The sequence below is a fragment of the Dioscorea cayenensis genome, unplaced genomic scaffold (assembly GCF_009730915.1).
Source record: "Dioscorea cayenensis subsp. rotundata cultivar TDr96_F1 unplaced genomic scaffold, TDr96_F1_v2_PseudoChromosome.rev07_lg8_w22 25.fasta BLBR01000048.1, whole genome shotgun sequence".
NCBI classification, from domain to species: Eukaryota; Viridiplantae; Streptophyta; class Magnoliopsida; order Dioscoreales; family Dioscoreaceae; genus Dioscorea; species Dioscorea cayenensis.
In genome coordinates, this window is record NW_024086439.1 from 1 (window position 1) to 19,834 (window position 19,834).

The 19,834-nt window shown below is 36.6% G+C and overlaps 1 pseudogene; it reads left to right on the forward strand.

Annotated features, from left to right (window-relative positions):
• Positions 1–2,297: 2,297 nt before the first annotated feature.
• On the forward strand, positions 2,298–17,951 carry LOC120253332 (annotated as a pseudogene).
• Positions 17,952–19,834: the final 1,883 nt, after the last annotated feature.

Sequence of the window (19,834 nt, forward strand, 5' to 3'; positions counted from 1 at the left end):
GTAGTGCTCATACTTTTTCTGATGGACATTGTTTTTGGTTGCAAAAAAACATAGTATTTGCGACCTACGTAAGTGATAGTCGCAAATGCTTATAGCTTTTGCTATGATGTTGATTGTTGTCGTAAAAGCTTATAGCTTTTTCGACTGCAAATTATATTGGTAGCAAAAAAATACATTTTGCAAGGGTTGTTCGGAGCTGTCGCAAATATTTGGTCGCAAAAAGTCAATATTATTGTAGTGCTATGGGAAAGTATTGTCTTATTATTTATGAAGAATATAAAGAAAAATTAATTTCCGAAATGTCTAAAGGTTTATTTAAGATTTCTCTTACTTCCGATATTTTGTCTTCTCAAAATAATTCCGATTATCTTTGTGTTACCGCTCATTATATTGATAATAATTGGACTTTGCAAAAACGTATTTTGAGTTTTATTGAGTTAGAATACCAACATACCGCATGTAATATTGCCGGTTACATCATGCGTACTATTAATGAGTACAAAATTGAGAAATTTGTATTTTCAATCACTCTTGACAATGTTTCGGCAAATAATTGTGCCATTGATATGTTACAATTGCATTTAGAGCCTATGTTTTCCGGAATTTTTTTTCATGTTCGTTGTATATGCCATATATTAAATTTATGTGTTAGAGATGGTTTAAAAATTATTGATCCTCATATTTGTAAAGTTAGAGGAGCTATCTTATATGCAACAAAAGCTTCTTCACGAAGGCATTAATTCAAAAGATTTTGTAGGCAAATGGGGAAAAAAATATAAAAAATTTATTTCCGATATTCCTCATAGGTGGAATTCAATGTATAATATGGTGAATTGTGCTTATGATTACAAAGATATTCTTACAATGTATTGCCGTGAGTTTTTTCCCAATCTTGGAATTACTAATTATGATTGGGAAGTTTGCTATATGATAAAGGAGTTTTTGAAAATTTTTAATTCCACAACTAATTTTTTTTCCGGTATTTATTATCCTACTACTTTTATGACTATTTCTCATTTATATTATATTAGTGAAATTTTTGCAAAATATAGATGTGATCCTAATTTTGCTCCCATTGTTGCTCCTATGGAATTAAAATTTAAAAAATATTTTGCAAAAATCAACCCTCTTCCCGTTTTATCTATGTTTCTTGATCCCCGCTTTAAAATTGATGGTACTTTTTGTATGCTTGATTCTTATGATGAAAAACATGAGACTTGATCATTCAATTTTCAAAGATGAATATCGTTCTTTGCTTCATGATATGTATAATGAATATAACCATACATATGGAAATCGATGAGCTTCTACTTTTGCCAGAGATTTTGAAAATTCTTCTTCACTTTCCAAAACTAAATCTCCGGCCGATCTTATAAATATGATTAGAAGAAAATCTACAAGTGCTTCTTCTTCTTATTCTAGTACTAGTTCTTTGCATGAATTAAATCTTTTTTTAAATAATAATTTAAATGATTTTCTTACTACCGAAGAAATTAATAACTTTAATATTTTCACGTGGTGGAAACAACAAGAACATAACTATCCCGTGCTAGCCGCCATGGCACGTGATCTACTAACTCCACTGATGTCTACAGTAGCGTCAGAGTCTTGTTTTAGTGCAGGAAAAAGAGTACTCGATGATAAGAAAAGCCGCATGAACCAAGAAACAGTGCAAATGTGCATATGTCTGAAGGATTGGTTAGAAACAGAAGATAGGTTACAAGAACAACAAATACATAAAGAAGGTAGTGATACCGGAGAGGGCCTTACACCATCCGAGCGTTCAACTTCAACCCTTGTTGATGAAGAAATAGATTAATCAAATGAAGTTTGAAGTTTGTAATTTTCTAAATTATTTTCGAAGTTTGTAACTTTCTAAATTGTTTCCAAGTTTGTAATTTTCTAAGTTGTTTTCATAGTTTTTAAATAAATGGCAATTTTTTTTCCTATATCTATTTGTAATTTATTTTTAGTTTATCTCTATTTTTCTATGTAATTTTATTTTCTAATATTATGTTAAATTTTAAAAAATTATCTTTTTTGTATTCATGTAAATTTAAATTTTTGCATATTTTTAATTATTTTTTCTATAGTAGTCTATGTGTTGTATATTTTTTTTATAGTCAAGAAACTTATATTTTATGATATTTAGATTTTTTTTTTAAAATTCCTTAATTTTTAGTATTTTTAAAGTATTTTATACAATTTTTACAATATTTTTAAAGAATTTATATTTTAAAATAAAAAGGTGGGTCAGGGCCCGGCCCGGCCCTAACCCACTGGCTCGGGCGACCCCCATGCACGGTGGGGTCGTCTTTGGCCCGGCACGATTGCAAGCCGGGCCGGGCCGAGCACGTATAGTGCTCGGGCCGCACCGTGCGAGGACCGGGCTGACCCATCTTGCAACTCTAAGTGGAAGCATCCTAATTTGCCTTATTTTTGAGAGAGTGAGTATAGTTAGTATAAGAGAAGAAGAGAAGATGTTGAATATAGTGAGTTCCCTAATTTAATTGAAGAACAAAGGAGTGGAAGTGAAAGGCATAGTGGTGCTAATGCAAAAGAATGTATTGAATTTCAATGACTACACTTCCACAGTCATAGATGCTGCCTCTGAGTTGTTGTGAGGCCGAGGAGTTTCTCTTCAACTTGTTAGCGCCACCGTTGGCGATCCTAGTGAGCTCCTCTTCTCTCTCACTCACATGGTCCTTTTTCTTTTTTTCCCTTTAATAATATATGCATTTAATAAAATAGATAAATAATAAAAATATATAACATTGATGTTGACCCCTACGACTTATACAAACATGGGAAGTTATATAATAATTTTTATTTAAAAAATTGAGATTAATTCTTTTGTATTTTAGGTCAAATATATGTTTAAAATTTATACTGATCCACATCTTGGAGATATGTTTAATTATTTATCTAGAAATTATCTGTTGTATCTAATAATAATTTTGTTATTTAAACTTATAATCAATAATTAATACTGTGTTGCGTGTGAGGAAGCGCGGAACTAGTGTGGCAATTCGTCGAACACTTGGTGTGCAATATCACAATACCTAGCAATCACACAATGAATGGGCAATGCAAGGATAACATACAACCAATCTCACAAGAATAAAGTAAGAGACACCAATTTAACGTAGTTCGGCTAAGAACAAGTCTACATCCACGGGAGAACAATGCTTCACTATATCATGGGGGATAACAAGAGTACAAGAGTATAAAAAATAGGCATAAAACCACAAGAGGATTACCAAGCTCTAAGAACTAGCCTTACCTCAAAAACAAGGGTCTTACCTTACTTTAATGAGATCAAGCAAGAACAAGAGCTCTCCTCTACACCACTCTTTTCACTCTCCAAATACAAGAGAACTCACCCTCTCTATCTTTCTCTCTTTTCTCTCATTACACAACACCCAACAAACATAACCCTATATAAATAATACAGCAATCTAGACCGTTGGATTAAAAGAGATCAAGATTTTGGCTTCATCACAAGGATATCAAGCCAATATTTAACAATCCCCCACTTGAAGACAAATCTTCAATCAAGCATCAATGAAGCATCAAGCATTGTCCTCCAAACATCCGGGTTACGTCTCCACTAACCCGGAAAGCCTCCTACAATGAGAAGTCTTCTCCGTAGGCACAACCTTTGTCAACAAATCCGCAAGGTTGTCATTTGTGTGGATTTTCTCAACATGTAAATATCTACGCTCCAAAGCAAGCCGAGTAAAGTGGTACCGCACATCAATGTGCTTTGTTCTAGAATGAAAAGCCGCATTCTTAGCAAGATGTATCGCACTTTGACTATCACAATGCAACAGATATTTTTCTTGTACCACTTCAAATTGATTAAGCACATGCTTCAACCAAATCATTTCTTTTGCTCCTTCGATCAAGGCAATATATTCCGCTTCCGTAGTAGACAAGGCAACAATGTCTTGAAGTTTAGACATCCAACTCACCGCACCACCACCAAATGTGAAAACATAACCCGTAGTGGACTTCCTTGTCTCTCTACAGCCGGCATAATCGGAATCAACATAACCATTAACCACCAATGAAGAACCTCCAAAGCACAAGCATAAATTTTGTGTACCCTTCAAGTAACGAAGAACCCACTTGACGGCTTGCCAATGCTCCCAACCGGCACAAGACATATGCCTTGAAACAACCCCCACTGCATAAGCAATATCCGGCCTTGTACATATCATAGCATACATCAAGCTACCAACCGCGGAGGTATAAGGAACATTTTAAAATTTATCATCCTTTGGAGAACTCTTCTTTGATAGATTAAAATGTGCCGCTAGAGGTGTAGAAACCGGTTTGCAATCAACCATTCCAAATCTTTCAACAACTTTGCCAATGTATTCGGATTGACTCAACCACAACTTCCCATTCTCTCAATCTCGGTGAATGCGTATGCCTAGAATCTTCTTTGCAACGCCAAGATCTTTAGTAGCAAACTTCCTTGACATATGGAGCTTCAAGGACTTAATTTCTTTCCAATCATTGCTAGCTATCAACATATCATCCACATAAAGCAACAAGCAATTAAACATGCCACATGTGGAACCCTTGAAATAAACACAATGATCAAAATCACATCTAGAATAACCCTCATCTTGCATAAAAGTGTCAAACTTCTTGTACCATTGTCGAGAAGCTTGCTTCAAACCGTACAACCCCTTCTTCAACTTGCACACCAAGTTAGGATTAGACTTGTTAGCAAAGCCTTCGGGTTGAGACATATAAATTTCTTCTTCAAGGTCACCATGCAAGAAAGCCATCTTGATGTCAAGTTGTTCAAGCTCTGAATCAAGATTAGCCACCAAAGATAGAATAACTCTTATGGAGCTATGCTTCACCACCGGACCAAATATTTCATTAAAATCAATACCATGCTTTTGACCATAGCCTTTCACCACTAGTCTTGCCTTGTACCTTTTTGATCCATCGGCTTCATGCTTTATCACATACACCCATCTATTCTTTAATGCTTTCTTTCCACTTGGAAGCTTCACCAAATCCCAAGTTTGGTTCCGATGCAAAGAGTCCATCTTTTCATCTATAGCCTTTTGCCACCTAGCTTTCTCAAGACAATTTTGTGCTTCATGAAAAGACTCGGGCTCACCCGCATCAGTAAATAAAGCATAATACAAGGATGGAGAATACCTTTGGATGGGTTTAGGAGTCCTTGTAGATCTCCTCAAAATTTGTGGAGACTCAAATTCTTGTTCTTCCTCGTTAACATGAGCATCTTCTTGCTCAATCACCTCCATGCTATCATCATGGCCACCAACATCACCATGGCCATCTCCATCATCATGATCTTGAGAATGAATTTCTTCTACTTGCTGAGGAGGAACACATGAGTCAACTTGCATGCGAACAAGTTTCTCATCCTTTTGCTCTTCATGATGGCTTTCTTTAAACATCACATTCTCATGAAATATGACATCACAACTTCTAATTGTCTTCCTTTTAATTGGATCCCATAACCTATAACCTCTATCATCACCACCATAACCAAGGAAAGCACATCTCCTTGATTTCAAATCAAGCTTACTTCTCTTTTCGGAAGGCACATGCATATAAGCTTCACAACCAAAAACTCTTAAATGATTATAAGAGATTTTCTTACCACTCCAAAGAATTTCCGGAACATCACCATCCAATGGAGCACTTGGTGATCTATTGATGAGGTATACCGCCGTATTTGCCGCTTCCGCCCAAAAGAACTTAGGAAGACCGGAGTGAGACAACATACTTCTTACCCTTTCCACAATGGTCCTATTCATTCTTTCAATAACACCATTTTGTTGTGCGGTGTAAGAAACCGTCTTCACTCTCTTGATGCCACTCTCCTCACAAAAACCATCAAAAGCACTAGAGCAAAACTCTCCACCATTGTCGGTTTGCAAGCATTTTATAAACCTTTCATTTTCTTTCTCAACACGGGCCTTCAACTTCTTGAAAGTTTCAAAAACTTGATCCTTAGATGCTAATGGATAAAGCCAACACTTTCTAGAATAATCATCCATGAAAGTAACAAAATAAGAAGCACCACCAAGAGACTTGACATTCATAGGGCCACAAACATCGGAATAAACCAACTCCAATGGCTTCAACTTTCCATGAGATTCATACCTCTTAAAATTTACTCTATGTTGCTTACCTATGATGCAATGCACACATAATTCAAGAGATGAATTCTCAAATAAAGGAATAAGCTTTTTATCTTGCAATACCTTCATTCCATGCTCACTAAGATGTCCAAGCCGACTATGCCAAACATGCACATCATCATGTCCACTTGCCGACATACATCTTTGAGGTGAATCAAGAAAAGTATATAAGCTTCCATTCTTTTGCCCCTTCAATACCGTCATACAACCCTTGGAGATTTTCCATGATCCATTGCCAAAAGTAACCACATAACCAGCCTCATCAAGTTGTCCCGCCGAAATGAGATTCTTTGTTATCTCGGGAACATGCCTCACATTAGTCAATGTATGCTCATTCCCATTTGCTTGCTTAATAACCACATCACCAATGCCCAAAATTTTACAAGCACGATCATTGCCGAGGTAGACATTACCACAATCAACCTCTTTATAAATGGAGAAAAATGATCGATCCGGGCATATGTGAAATGAAGCACCGGAGTCTAACATCCAAGTATCTATAGAAGAAGATACCATATAAGCAATGCTTAATGTGACTCCATCATCACTTTGAGATGCTATGCTTGCTTCACCATCAACTTGCTTCCCCTTTCGCTTGATTTTCAAAAGATTACAATCATTCCTCACATGACCTTATTTTTTGCAATAGCAACAAGTAACAACCCGGCCCCGTGACTTTGATCTTCCCTTTGCTTGTGACTTGCCCTTACTAGCCAAAACATCATCCCTTTGTTGAGAGCTTCCTCTTTCACCGGCCGCTAGTGCTTGACTTGAGTTACTAGACATTTGTGAAGAAGCCCTTCTAGTCTCCTCACTACTCAATGAAGAAACAACATCATTCAACTTGAACTTGTTCCCCATTGTATTTTCCACGGTAGTAATAAGAGTATCCCAACTTGGAGGCAAAGAGCTCAAAAGTAGCAAGCATAAGACCTCTTCATCAAGATTTACCTTTAGAGCCTTTAATTGTGCCACAATAGAGTTAAAATCATTCACATGCTTTCGCACCGTGACACCATCCTTCATTTTCAAGAGAAATAACCTCTTCATGGCATGCATCTTATTGATACCCGATGGTTGCTCAAAAGATTGCTCCAAAGTACTCCAAAGTTTATGAGCGGTCTTACATTGATAAACATCAAACAAGATGGATGGCGAAATACATGGCCTTATCACCGACAAGCATTTTTGATCAAGAACCTTCCATTGTTCATCACTCATAGATGAGGGTTTAACATCATTTCCCCAATAGTGGTAGGTCCAACTCCTTATAGACAAGGTGATCCTCCATCATTATCTTCCATATTGGCCAATTGTCCTCCTTGAGCTTTTCAAACTCCATTGCCCTATCCATTACTATGAAATCGAATCACCACCAATACAAGCCCCAATTCTTTCAATTGCAAGCTTAGATAACCTCCACAATCCTAGAATGAAGCTTTGATACCAATTGTTGCGTGTGAGGAAGCGCGGAACTAGTGTGGCAATTCGTCGAACACTTGGTGTGCAATATCACAATACCTAGCAATCACACAATGAATGGGCAATGCAAGGATAACATACAACCAATCTCACAAGAATAAAGTAAGAGACACCAATTTAACGTGGTTCGGCTAAGAACAAGCCTACATCCACGGGAGAACAATGCTTCACTATATCATGGGGGATAACAAGAGTACAAGAGTATAAAAAATAGGCATAAAACCACAAGAGGATTACCAAGCTCTAAGAACTAGCCTTACCTCAAAAACAAGGGTCTTACCTTGCTTTAATGAGATCAAACAAGAACAAAAGCTCTCCTCTACACCACTCTTTTCACTCTCCAAATACAAGAGAACTCACCCTCTCTATCTTTCTCTCTTTTCTCTCATTACACAACACCTAACAAACATAACCCTATATAAACAATAGAGCAATCTAGACCGTTGGATTAAAAGAGATCAAGATTTTGGCTTCATCACAAGGATATCAAGCCAATAATTAACATACTGTCTGTATCAATGAATTTTCGAATGAATTTGTGGGCCTTACAAATATTTTTGAAAACAAAGTTGGTAAATTGATCATTTATTATTTATATTATTTTGCACTAACTGAAATTTATAGTTGGATCTTGCATGAATCACAGAAACAACCAATTAAGACAAGATACAATGTTCCCACAGTATTTCCCACCAACTACTATCTTTTTCATAATTATTAGACATGATCTACAACGCTATATAAAAATTTAAAAATTTAGATATAAATATTACAATTTGCACATACAAATTGGTTGTAAATGTTGGTGTTCTCAAAGCAGGTGTATTTACTATTATTTTTTATTTTTTATAGACAATGGAAACAGGGGATTAATTGGAGAACCAGCTTATCTTCAACCAATTATCACTGTTTTACCATCTATTGCTGCCGGAGAGAGCAACTTTAGTGTTACATTTAAATGGGATGAAAATTATGGTGTTCCCGGTGCTTTTATTATCAAGAACAATCACACATCACAGTTCTTTCTCAAGTCAGTCACCATCAATAATTTTCTCAACAAAGGCCATATTCATTTTGATTGTAACTCTTGGGTCTCATCCCCATCGACAAATACAAATATGATCGTATCTTTTTCACAAAATGATGTAAGTCATTTTCATATATTTTCTCTAATATTACCATGTTAAAACTAATGATTGATTAGTCATTATACACCCACACACACACACTTATATATATACACATATTTTTGTAGACGTACTTGCCAGAAAAGATACCAGCACCTTTGAAGCCATATAGAGATGAGGAGCTCTTGCACTTGAGAGGGGATGATGTCACTAGAAAATTTGAGGAATGGGATCGTATTTACAACTATGCAACTATGCATACTACAATGATCTTGGAAATCCTGATCCTAGCTCTAACTTTGCCCGGCCTATTCTTGGAGGGCCAGAAGAGTATCCTTATCCTCGTAGAGGAAAAACAGGCCGGGAACCTACAAAAACTAGTAAAGTTAATAAATTATATAAATTTTCATTTAAAGGTCATGTCTCACTAATTGTTTTAACATGATATTATTAGATCCGAACTCGAAAAGTAGAATACCATTGATCATGAGTTTGGACATTTATATTCCAAGAGATGAGAGGTTTGGACATCTCAAAATGTCTCGATTTCTGCATATGGAATCAAGGCCTTGGTGAAGTCTGTGTTTCCAAGATTTAACTCCATCTTTGATAAGACCCCAAATGAGTTTGACTTTTGCAAGATGTGTTGAACTTGTATGAAGGTGGATTGAAGCTTCCTCGCATTGATTTGATAAACCAACTTAAAGAACAAATTCCTTTTTGAGTTGATCAAGGAAATCATCACCATCGATGGAGATGCACTTCTAAAGTTCCCTCTGTCATAAGTCATTCGAGGTATTTAAATATTTTTATAACGTATATCATTGAATATTAAATGTATAATTAATTTTTAGTGAAAAACTAATGAGTTTTTGTTTTTTTCCTTAATTTGTCATGTATTGTTATATTATTACCACGAGGACAAGTGGGCATGGAGGATCGATGAGGAGTTCGCGAGAAATGTTGGCAGGAGTGTACCCAGTCATTACCCAACTTCTCAAGGCAAATCAATCTTAACCTTTCAAATATATTAAACCTTATCATCATCTATTAAAATTTCTATGTCTCTTGATCATTTAATGACTTATTTGGGTAATATTTGCAGGAATTTCCTCCAACTAGCAAGCTTGATCCCCTGACAGATATGGAGATCAAACCAAAGAAAAATTATTGCTTTCTCACATTGAAAACCATTTGAATGGTCTTTCTGTTGATGAGGTATAAATGAAATATATGCATATATACAAAATATATATACACTGATACACACATATTTCACCGATGAGGAATCATGATTCCAGCTTTAATTTCACATCTTATTTATATAAACAACAATATTATTTATCTAACCAACCGAATTAACAGCAATAAACAACAAGAGACTCTTCATCTTGGATCACCATGACATATTAATGCCCTATCTCAAAGTAATCAATTTAATTGAGGGCACTAAGATATATGCAACAAGAACTCCTTCTCTCTGCATGATGATGACACACCTGAAACCATTAGCAATTGAGCTAAGCCCTGCCGTAATCTCCCAAAGAAAGTTTGTGGAAAAATAAAAACACCAAACAATCACACAAATTCACTCAACAATCAAAGAACAAAGTGTTACAAAGACTCCGGAAAAATAAAGAACAAAGTTAAAAACACCCACGAGAATTCTTCACTTCCTTGTTCCCCTGCTCATTCATCCGAATATAACACAACAACCATTCACATACATCCATCCCAACATCTAGGCCGTACATTAACATCATGCCATACAACCTGGCTTCAACTACAAACTATTAATAAACTAAACCAAAATATAACATCCACCATACATGTAGTTAAAGTTGTATCATCTCTAGAAACCTCCTTTGACTTCCACTCCTAACAAGTCTGATTCTAGCATGTTGAGACTTCAATCACACTTCAAATGCCAACATTTCCTCCCCTTGATTGAGGCTCATACACTCCAAGTTTCTCACGCAGCTGAATATGTTTTTTCACAGGTAACGGCTTAGTGAGAATGTCGGCAACTTGTTCCTCAGTAGAACAATACTTTAATTCAGCAACTCCTTTGGACACCATGTCTCTAATGTAATGAAACTTAATATCAATATGTTTACTCCTTCCATGGTGGACTAGGTTCTTAGCAATGGCAATGCATGATTTGTTGTCACACCACACTGTGAATGGTTCCTCATGACTAAGGCCACAATTCTTTAGCATTCTGTTAAGCCAAACTCCTTGACATACAGCTGCACACACAGCCACATATTCTGCTTCAGTTGATGACAAGGCAACAATGTCTTGCTTCTTGGACATCCATGAAATAGCTCCTGAACCCAAGTTAAAAGTTACTCCAGTAGTGCTTCTTCGGTCTTCATGGCTACCTCCCCAATCACTATCTGATGAGCCTTCCAATTTTGCAACAATATCACTTCTATACCACACTCCAAATTCAACAGTACCAGCCAAGTATCTGAGTATCCTTTTAGCTGCACTGAAATGAGATTTCATGGGACTGTTCATGTATCTTGAAAGCAAACTGACTGAATAGGCAATATCAGGGCGTGTATTTGTTAAATACAGTAAGCTCCCAATCAGTTTTCTATAAGCAGTAGCATCTACCTCCCCTGAACCATCAGCTGCTTGTATCTTGATACTGTTATTGATTGGAGTTGGTGTAGCTTTGCAATGCTGCATATTGTATCTCCTCAGAAGATCTTCAGTGTATTTTTTCTGAGAAATATGAATGCCTAGATTATCTTGCTTCACTTCCACACCTAGAAAATAAGTCATCAAACCTAGATCATTCATGTCAAATTCTTTCTTCATTTCTGATTTAAATTCTTCAATCATAACTGGAGAAGACCCCATGCACAGAATATCATCAACATAAATTCCCACACGTAATATTTCACCATGAGTGTTGGTCTTCAGATACAGAGTATGCTCTGTTGGATTTCTCTGAAAACCTTGATCAATAAAGTACTTATCAATTCTGGAATACCAAGCTCGGGGGGCTTGTTTCAAGCCATACAATGCTTTTCTAAGCTTGTATACTTTGTCCTCATTCCCAGCTATCTCAAACCCTGCTGGTTGCTCTACATAAATATCCTCCTGAATGTCACCATTTAGGAAGGCTGATCTTACATCCATGTGAAATACTGGCCACCTTCGAATTGCAGCTAAAGCTAACATCATCCTGATAGTTTCCATACGTGCCACATGTGAAAACACCTCATCAAAATCTACTCCCTGTTCTTGTGAGTACCCTTTAGCCACCAACCGAGCTTTATACTTCAATACTTCTCCATTTGGCTTAAGTTTTGTCTTGAAAATCCACTTGAGGCCTATAATCTTCTTTTCCTCAGGTGCATTGACCATATCTCAAGTTTTGTTCTTCTGTATGGCTTCCCATTCACTTTGCATGGCTTCTCTCCATTCTGCATGTTTTTGAGCCTCTTCAACAGACTCTGGTTCACATGCACTTAGTGCAAAACTACACTGCTCATAGATATCTCTTAGAGATCTCACTCTAAGAGGGGGAGAACGATCTGTGGGAGCTACTCCATCTTCATCTTGCTCAGAAGGGACTTCTAGAGTTTGGATTTCTGGTATTACCTCATTTGAAGTTGGCACTGAATCATCTTGCATGCCTCCTCCTTGAACTCCTGACTGTGAATGACTATGTCCTCTTATAAAGCCTTCTAGGAGAACTTTATGAGTTACTTCTTGGTTATCAACCTCTCATTGCCAGTTGCAGTCTTCAAAGAACATCACATTTCTGCTGATGATAATTTTCTTGGTTGCAGGATTGTATAACCAAGCCTTAGACTCCAAACTATAGCCCACAAAGATACATTTTTGGGCTTTATCATCTAGTTTTTGTATAACATTAGACTGAATAAGAGAGTATGCAATGCAACCAAATATTTTTAAGTGGCTTACAGATGGTTTAACACCTCTCCATGCTTCATAAGGAGTTTGATGAGATAATGCTCGTGTGGGAGAGATGTTGGAGATCTGACTGCGAGTAGACAACACGCCCTTGCAAGTGCGTTGTGCAATTGTTTAGCCTTCAGCATACTTCTAGCTCTTTCCACAAGGGTTCTGTTCTTCCTCTCAGCTATCCCATTTTGCTGAGGAGAATATGGGGCAGATAACTCCCTCCTTATGCCAAGTCGATTGCACGAGTACTCGGTGAACTCCTTGGAGACAAATTACCACACCTCGATCGGTTCTAAAGAGTCGCAAGTTTTACCACACCTTGCCTTTCCACCATTGCATGGAAATTCTTGAAGCAGCCAAAAGCTTCACTCTTGACCTTAATGAAGTATAACCAACACATCCTTGTAAAATCATCTATGAAGAGTAGGAAATACCTGCTATCCCCCAAAGACATTTCCTGCATGGACCCACACAAGTCTGCATGAATGAGTTGCAGTTTTTCCTTAGCTCTCCAAGCTTTTCCAACTGGAAATGGCAAACGAGCTAGTTTCCCATAAACACAAGCTTCACATTGGTTAAAGTTTTCTATTTTCAGCAGTCCAAGCACCATGTTATCATTACTGAGAGCTTGAAGACCATGATAGCCCAAATGCCCAAATCTACTATGCCATAACCTAGATTCTTCATTGGTCTTCTCAGCTACAATTGCATTCCCTTGACTTGGTAGTTTCAAAGGGAACATATTGTTGTTGGTTCTTTGAACTTTCATTAACTGAGCACCTGTGTTGCCATCTTTGATTACACAATAGCCATCTTCAAACACTACTGTATGACCATCAGCCAATAATTGCCCCACACTTAATAAATTATATGCCAACTTTGGAGCAAACTGAACATTTGTGAGCAACTTAGTCTGGCCATTGCTCAAACTTAGTGCAACTGTTCCAACTCCAACAACTTCTAACTCCTTATCATCTCCCAAGCGTATTTTCTGGCAACGGGACTCATTTAAATTTTGAAACCATTCTCTCACGCCAGTCATGTGGTTAGAACAAGCGCTATCCACAAACCAGACATGACCATCTGATGTCTGACATACATCTTGCACCATGAACAAATTGCTAAAGTCTTGACCTGTGGCTTTTTCAGCATTTGAACTAGCACCTGATGCTTTTTCCTTGTTCTTATCCCTGTACCAGCAGTTGGCCTTCACATGGCCATATTTTTTGCAAATATAACACTGCACCTTACCTCTGTTTGAATATGAGGAACCAGAAAACTCCTTATGCTCTTCACCAGTAGCTTGACTTGCTGGGGATCTAGGACCATACCCTCTTCCTCGTCCTCTGCTTCTGCCTCTGCCCCATGAGCAATCTCTGACTCTACCCCATGAGCAATCTCTGCCTCTACCTCTACCAGCCCACTTCTCAGAATCTTTCATACCAGAAGGCTCACCCTTAATATAGAAAGCCTTTTCTTCTACTTTTGCAGTACTCCTGTTCACTCGGTCTTCATGTGCCAACAATGAGCTTGTTAACTCCTGCAAAGTCATCTTTGTTATATCCTTGGCTTCTTCAATGGCAACAACCACCATGTCGTACTTTGGGGCCAAGCTTCTGAGAACTTTTGACACCACATCCTCCTCAGAAAGTTGAAGACCAAGTCCCTTGATTTGATTAACAATACTGACCACTCTTGTGATATATTCCTGAACATTCTCCGAATCAGTCATCTGGAGAACTTCAAATTTCTGCTTCAACGACTGCTTCCTCACTGAGATTATCCGTGAGGTTCCATGGTATAAGCCTTCAATCAGCTCCCATGCTGTCTTAGCTGATGTAACATTGGCAATCCTATCAAAAATTGCCTCATCTACAGCTTGCTGAATTAGAAAAAGGGCTTGGGCATCATTTCTCTGGCTATCAGCCTTCTGTGATTCACTTCCAGTGGTCACTACACCCTCTTCCACCACCTTCCAGAGGTTCTGTGAGCGAAATAATGTTTTCATCTTCACAGACCACCTGTTATAAGCTTCACCTTTGAAGATAGGAAGTGTTGGTGATGCGATTTGAGGAGGGTTTGCTGCCATACTATTTGGGTGCTTCTCCTTCTTTGTGGGCTTACAAGGCAGAGATCCTCACTTCACAGCTCTTGATACCAATTTGTGGAAAATAAAACACCAAACAATCACACAAATTCACTCAACAATCAAAGAACAAAGTGTTACAGCACTCCAGAAAATAAAGAACAAAGTTAAAACACCCTGAGAATTCTTCAGCTTCCTTGTTCCTGCTTTTTCATTCATCCAGAATATAACACAACAACCATTCACATACATCCATCCCAACATCTAGGCCGTACATTAACATCATGCCATACAACCTGGCTTCAACTACAAACTATTAATAAACTAAACCAAAATATAACATCCACCATACATGTAGTTAAAGTTGTATCATCTCTAGAAACCTCCTTTGACTTCCACTCCTAACAAGTCTGATTCTAGCATGTTGAGACTTCAATCACACTTCAAATGCCAACAAAGTTTACACTCCTGCTCAAAATGGCATAGAAGGAGCAATTTGGCAACTAGCTAAAGCTTTTGCTACAGTGAATGACTCTGGTGTTCATCAGCTCATCAGCCATTGGTACCTATGTTTTGCATTGATTGTTGTATTAAATAATTTTTATCAACTGTTACACTACTAACAATTTTATTTAAATTTTTTTTAGGTTGAATACTCATGCAGTTATGGAACCATTTGTTATTGCAACAAATCGACAACTTAGTGTGGTTCATCCGATTTACAAGCTTTTATATCCTCATTATCGTGACACAATGAACATCAACGCTTTGGCACGGCAAACACTTATTAATGCTGGAGGTATTTTTGAGTCCACTTTTTTCCCTGGAAAATATGCAATGGAGATGTCTGCTGTGGTTTATAAAAGTTGGAATTTCATGGAACAGGCTCTTCCTGCTGATCTCATTAAAAGGTACATGCATTTATTTCTTAATTTTTAAAAACATTTAAATAGATTTTTTATTATAGTTTAAAAATTTAGATATAGTTTATTATGCGTTATTTATATATTTTAAGCAAATCATCAACGCTTGTAGTATATAGGAAAATATATATTAAGTATTTGTCAGCAAAAGTAAGTTTAGATCATTAATTATAGCAATTGATGCACCATTTATGCAAAACATTTAGGACAGAATAAAATCCTTACACCTACGCACAAACTCTATGCTGTCCTTCCCCCAGTAAGCCAGCCAATAGTACCCTAAAGAAGTTCTCTTAGCTAGCGCATGCCTATTAATATGACCATCGCATGCTCCTGCATGAGTTTAATGAATGGTTTGTTTAGCCGTGTCATCACATCTAAGGCAGGCATTGGTCTTTTGCCGGACACCTATAATGCAAATCATCAAGTGAAGGACAACATGGATGTCTTGGCTACTCCCGGTACAAATCATTCTTCAAAGGAATGTTTGGCGAATGGATTTGAGATGCCTTACCATAAAAAAGAAAAGAGAAAGCACAAGGAATTTACAGATAATCTTCTGATTTATTGATTTGTTTATTTATTTGTCTATCATATTGCTGACATGATTGAATGCAATTGTGCTCTTTCGCCTACACAAGTTGGTTTTTGTTTAAAAATGTCCATGTCAATTGTTACTTGTATTAATTGATGTAGCATTCATTGATGATAAATTAGTTGCCCATGATTTATAAATATGTACTGTTTGCATATGGTGAGAGCAATAGGTCACTTCATCAAATATAAATAAATTTTGAACCATCCATATTTTATTAAAAAATAAAATAATACATAATCATTTATATGATGATATAACCGTGATAAAATCAATAAAATTAAAAAAAAATCTAAATTAATTATTGAGCCACACAACTTGTGAGTGAGATGGGGATAGAAGGCTAAAGTTGATAGCAATAGGCCACTTCAACACATAAATAAATCGAACCTTCTACATTTTATTGAAAAATAAAATAATACATGATGATTTAAGTGATGATATAACCGTGTTAAATTAATAGAAATAAAAAAAATCTAAATTATTAAATTACACACAACTTGTGAGTGAGATGGGGACAGAAGGCTAACAATTAATAGCAATAGATCACTTCAACACACCTGATAACTTGTGAGTGAGTTAGGGATAGAAGGCTGGGAAGTATGGGCACGCGCACTAGTCATGTCATGGCTATCATTCTTCGCAAATTCATATAAAAATAACCAAAATTAAAAATTGTGATAACATCAAGTGCACAAGATATTATTAATCTGATCTTTTCACACTATTACAAATATATATAACTAGCTAAAGCACATATATGTTAACAAAATGTGATTATTCTAATTAACCTCATATCCTAATTTTTAAATTAAACATGGTGTAGAGGAGATGCAGTGGAGGATCCAAGCAACCCTAATAATGTCCAGCTGCTCATAAAGGACTACCCATACGCTGTAGATGGCCTTGCAATATGGTCGGCAATTAATCCACACATGGGTCACCCGAATCATTTGCACCATTTACTACCCGTGATGATGCAACATTACAAGCGTGACGTGCAAAGTCCAAGCATGGTGGAAAGAGATACGTGAAGTTGGCCATGGTGACAAGCAGCATGAAACATGGTGGCCTTCCATGAAGCCCGTCAGTGAACTAATTCACACATGCACCACCATCATTTGATCGTGATCGCATTGACGCTTCCGTTAACTTTGGTCAATACCCGTATGCGCTTACCTGCCAAACCGGCCAACTGTCAGTCATCGTTCATGCGGAACCCGATCACGAATACTGAAAATGCTTGCAAAACCCGACCGGATAAAGTTTTCATGAAAACTACTATCAGTGAGCTGCAAACACTGCTGGGATTTCTACTGATTGAGATATTATCTAAGCATGCTGGCGATGAGTGTATTTGGGAAAGAGGGACTTAGAGGAGTGGACTAATGATGAAAAAGGCTTTTGGCAGCATTTAGAAGGTTTGGAACAAGGCTTGAAGAGATTGAGAAGGAAGATAGTGGCAAGGAATGAGGACCCTAATCTTAAGAATAGGAATGCACCTCGTGAAAATGCCTTATTCCTTTTGTCTTTATCCTACTAGTGATCTCGGGTCTCACCGCCAAGGGAGTTCCTAATAGTGTTTCCATTTGATGATGAGATGGGGATGTTAGTAGAGGTAGGGCAAGTGGCTCGAAACCGACCCGCGATGCCGACCAGACCGCCCGCTCGGCTCGATTGACCCGGCGGGCGCGTTCTAATGACCCGTAATCGGGTCACGAGGGCGAGCACGCGCCAAACCAGTTTATTGTTATTGTTTTTAATACTGAGTGCATGTTGGTCGTAGGATTTGAACCCATGATCTTGAACTTGGATAGCAAAAACCCAATGTACTTGAGCTAGAATTTTGCTTTAAATATTTAGTTGGATTATATATATAGACAGATGTAGGATATGGATCAAAAATATTTTACATATATATTTAATTTATATTAAGAAACTATATAATAAATTAAAAAATTATAAAAATCAATTAGTAAAATATCAAATTATCAAATAATAAATTTTCTAAATATAAAAATAATTATTTTAGTTAATCATCTTTTAGCTCATAGCATGAGTCCCCTACATATGCACACTCTTTAAATTCTCTTAAATAGCGCACTCTTATTTGTCACATATATGTTAGATTATTACTTTCAATTTATAAAATATAAATTACATTGTTTTGAAATTATGTATATCAATTTATATATATATTAGTAGAATATCTTTGAATGAATAGTTAACACCATATTATCTTTTGATTTGTAATTTTTCAATGCCAACATGATAAGCACAATAATAACCCTATAGTTAGAGACAAAGTGAAATCTAGAGCCAACCCTAATTATAATAAATAAATAAGTTGATGATAACCTCAATTTAAAATAAAGAATACTACTTGATATATACATTTTGTTGCAATTTAAAAAGGTGTGCTAATAATTTAGTTTGATAGATAAATAAATTAAAAATGTAGCTTTTTATCCTTTTAAAATTGATTTTGATATGTGTTAAAATTTCTTTGGGTTATTATTATGAATTATTTTAAATTTTGTTGTTTAAAAAGAAATATTTTCAATTCTTTATATTTATTTATGTTTTATGCTAAAACAAGAAAAATTTGTAGGCCAATTGGTTAATGTTATTTTCTCTAAGTGTGAGGTTATAGGTTCAACCCCCATCAATGTAAATTTTTTGTTATTTACAAAAACCCGGCGGGTCAAACGGGACCGCCCGACTCGGCGAGTTCCCAGATAAGCCGGGCCGCTGACTCGTAGCAGCGAGCGGCCGGTTCCGGCCTCCTGTGACTGGGGACCCGGGCGGGCCCTGGCCACCGCCCGTGCCCACCTAGAGTGTTAGTATGGCATTGATCACAACTACTTGTAGGGGTAGAGTAGTTGTTGATGTACTGGTGTTTAATTTCTCTCCCAATAAATGAATAAATAAACGGTGTGGCTTGCTATGGTTTAATTCAACAAAAACATAGAGTTTGTGATTGATGCTCATCAGTTCTATATATGTAGGATTAATGTCTTTATTGACTTTGAAGGTACAAATTATGACATTACATACACTGGATAGCAAGATCCATGACTCAAAAAGGAGTGAGGCGCCAAGTGACTTTGAAAACCAATTTCATCGAAGAAATATTTATTTCATTTTTCAATTAGAGTGTGTTGAGTAGATTTGCATAGCTACTATTTTTAGAATCCTATAACTCTACTCTTGTAAAGTCTTAACTTAATAATATGTTGCACTGTAGAGAAGTTAATGATAACGATAGACGGTGATATTAATAACAACCACGATGATGATGATAATAATAGTAACAAGAATACTCATTTAAATAAACAATGACAATAATAAGTTTAATACAAAGTGAAATACAAGCTTGGTTCATTGTAAAAACTTGAACCTAGCATTGAATAGTTTGGTTTAAATTTGGACTAGTTTTGAGTTGAAGTTTAATTTGGTTAAGGCTGGATTTAAAT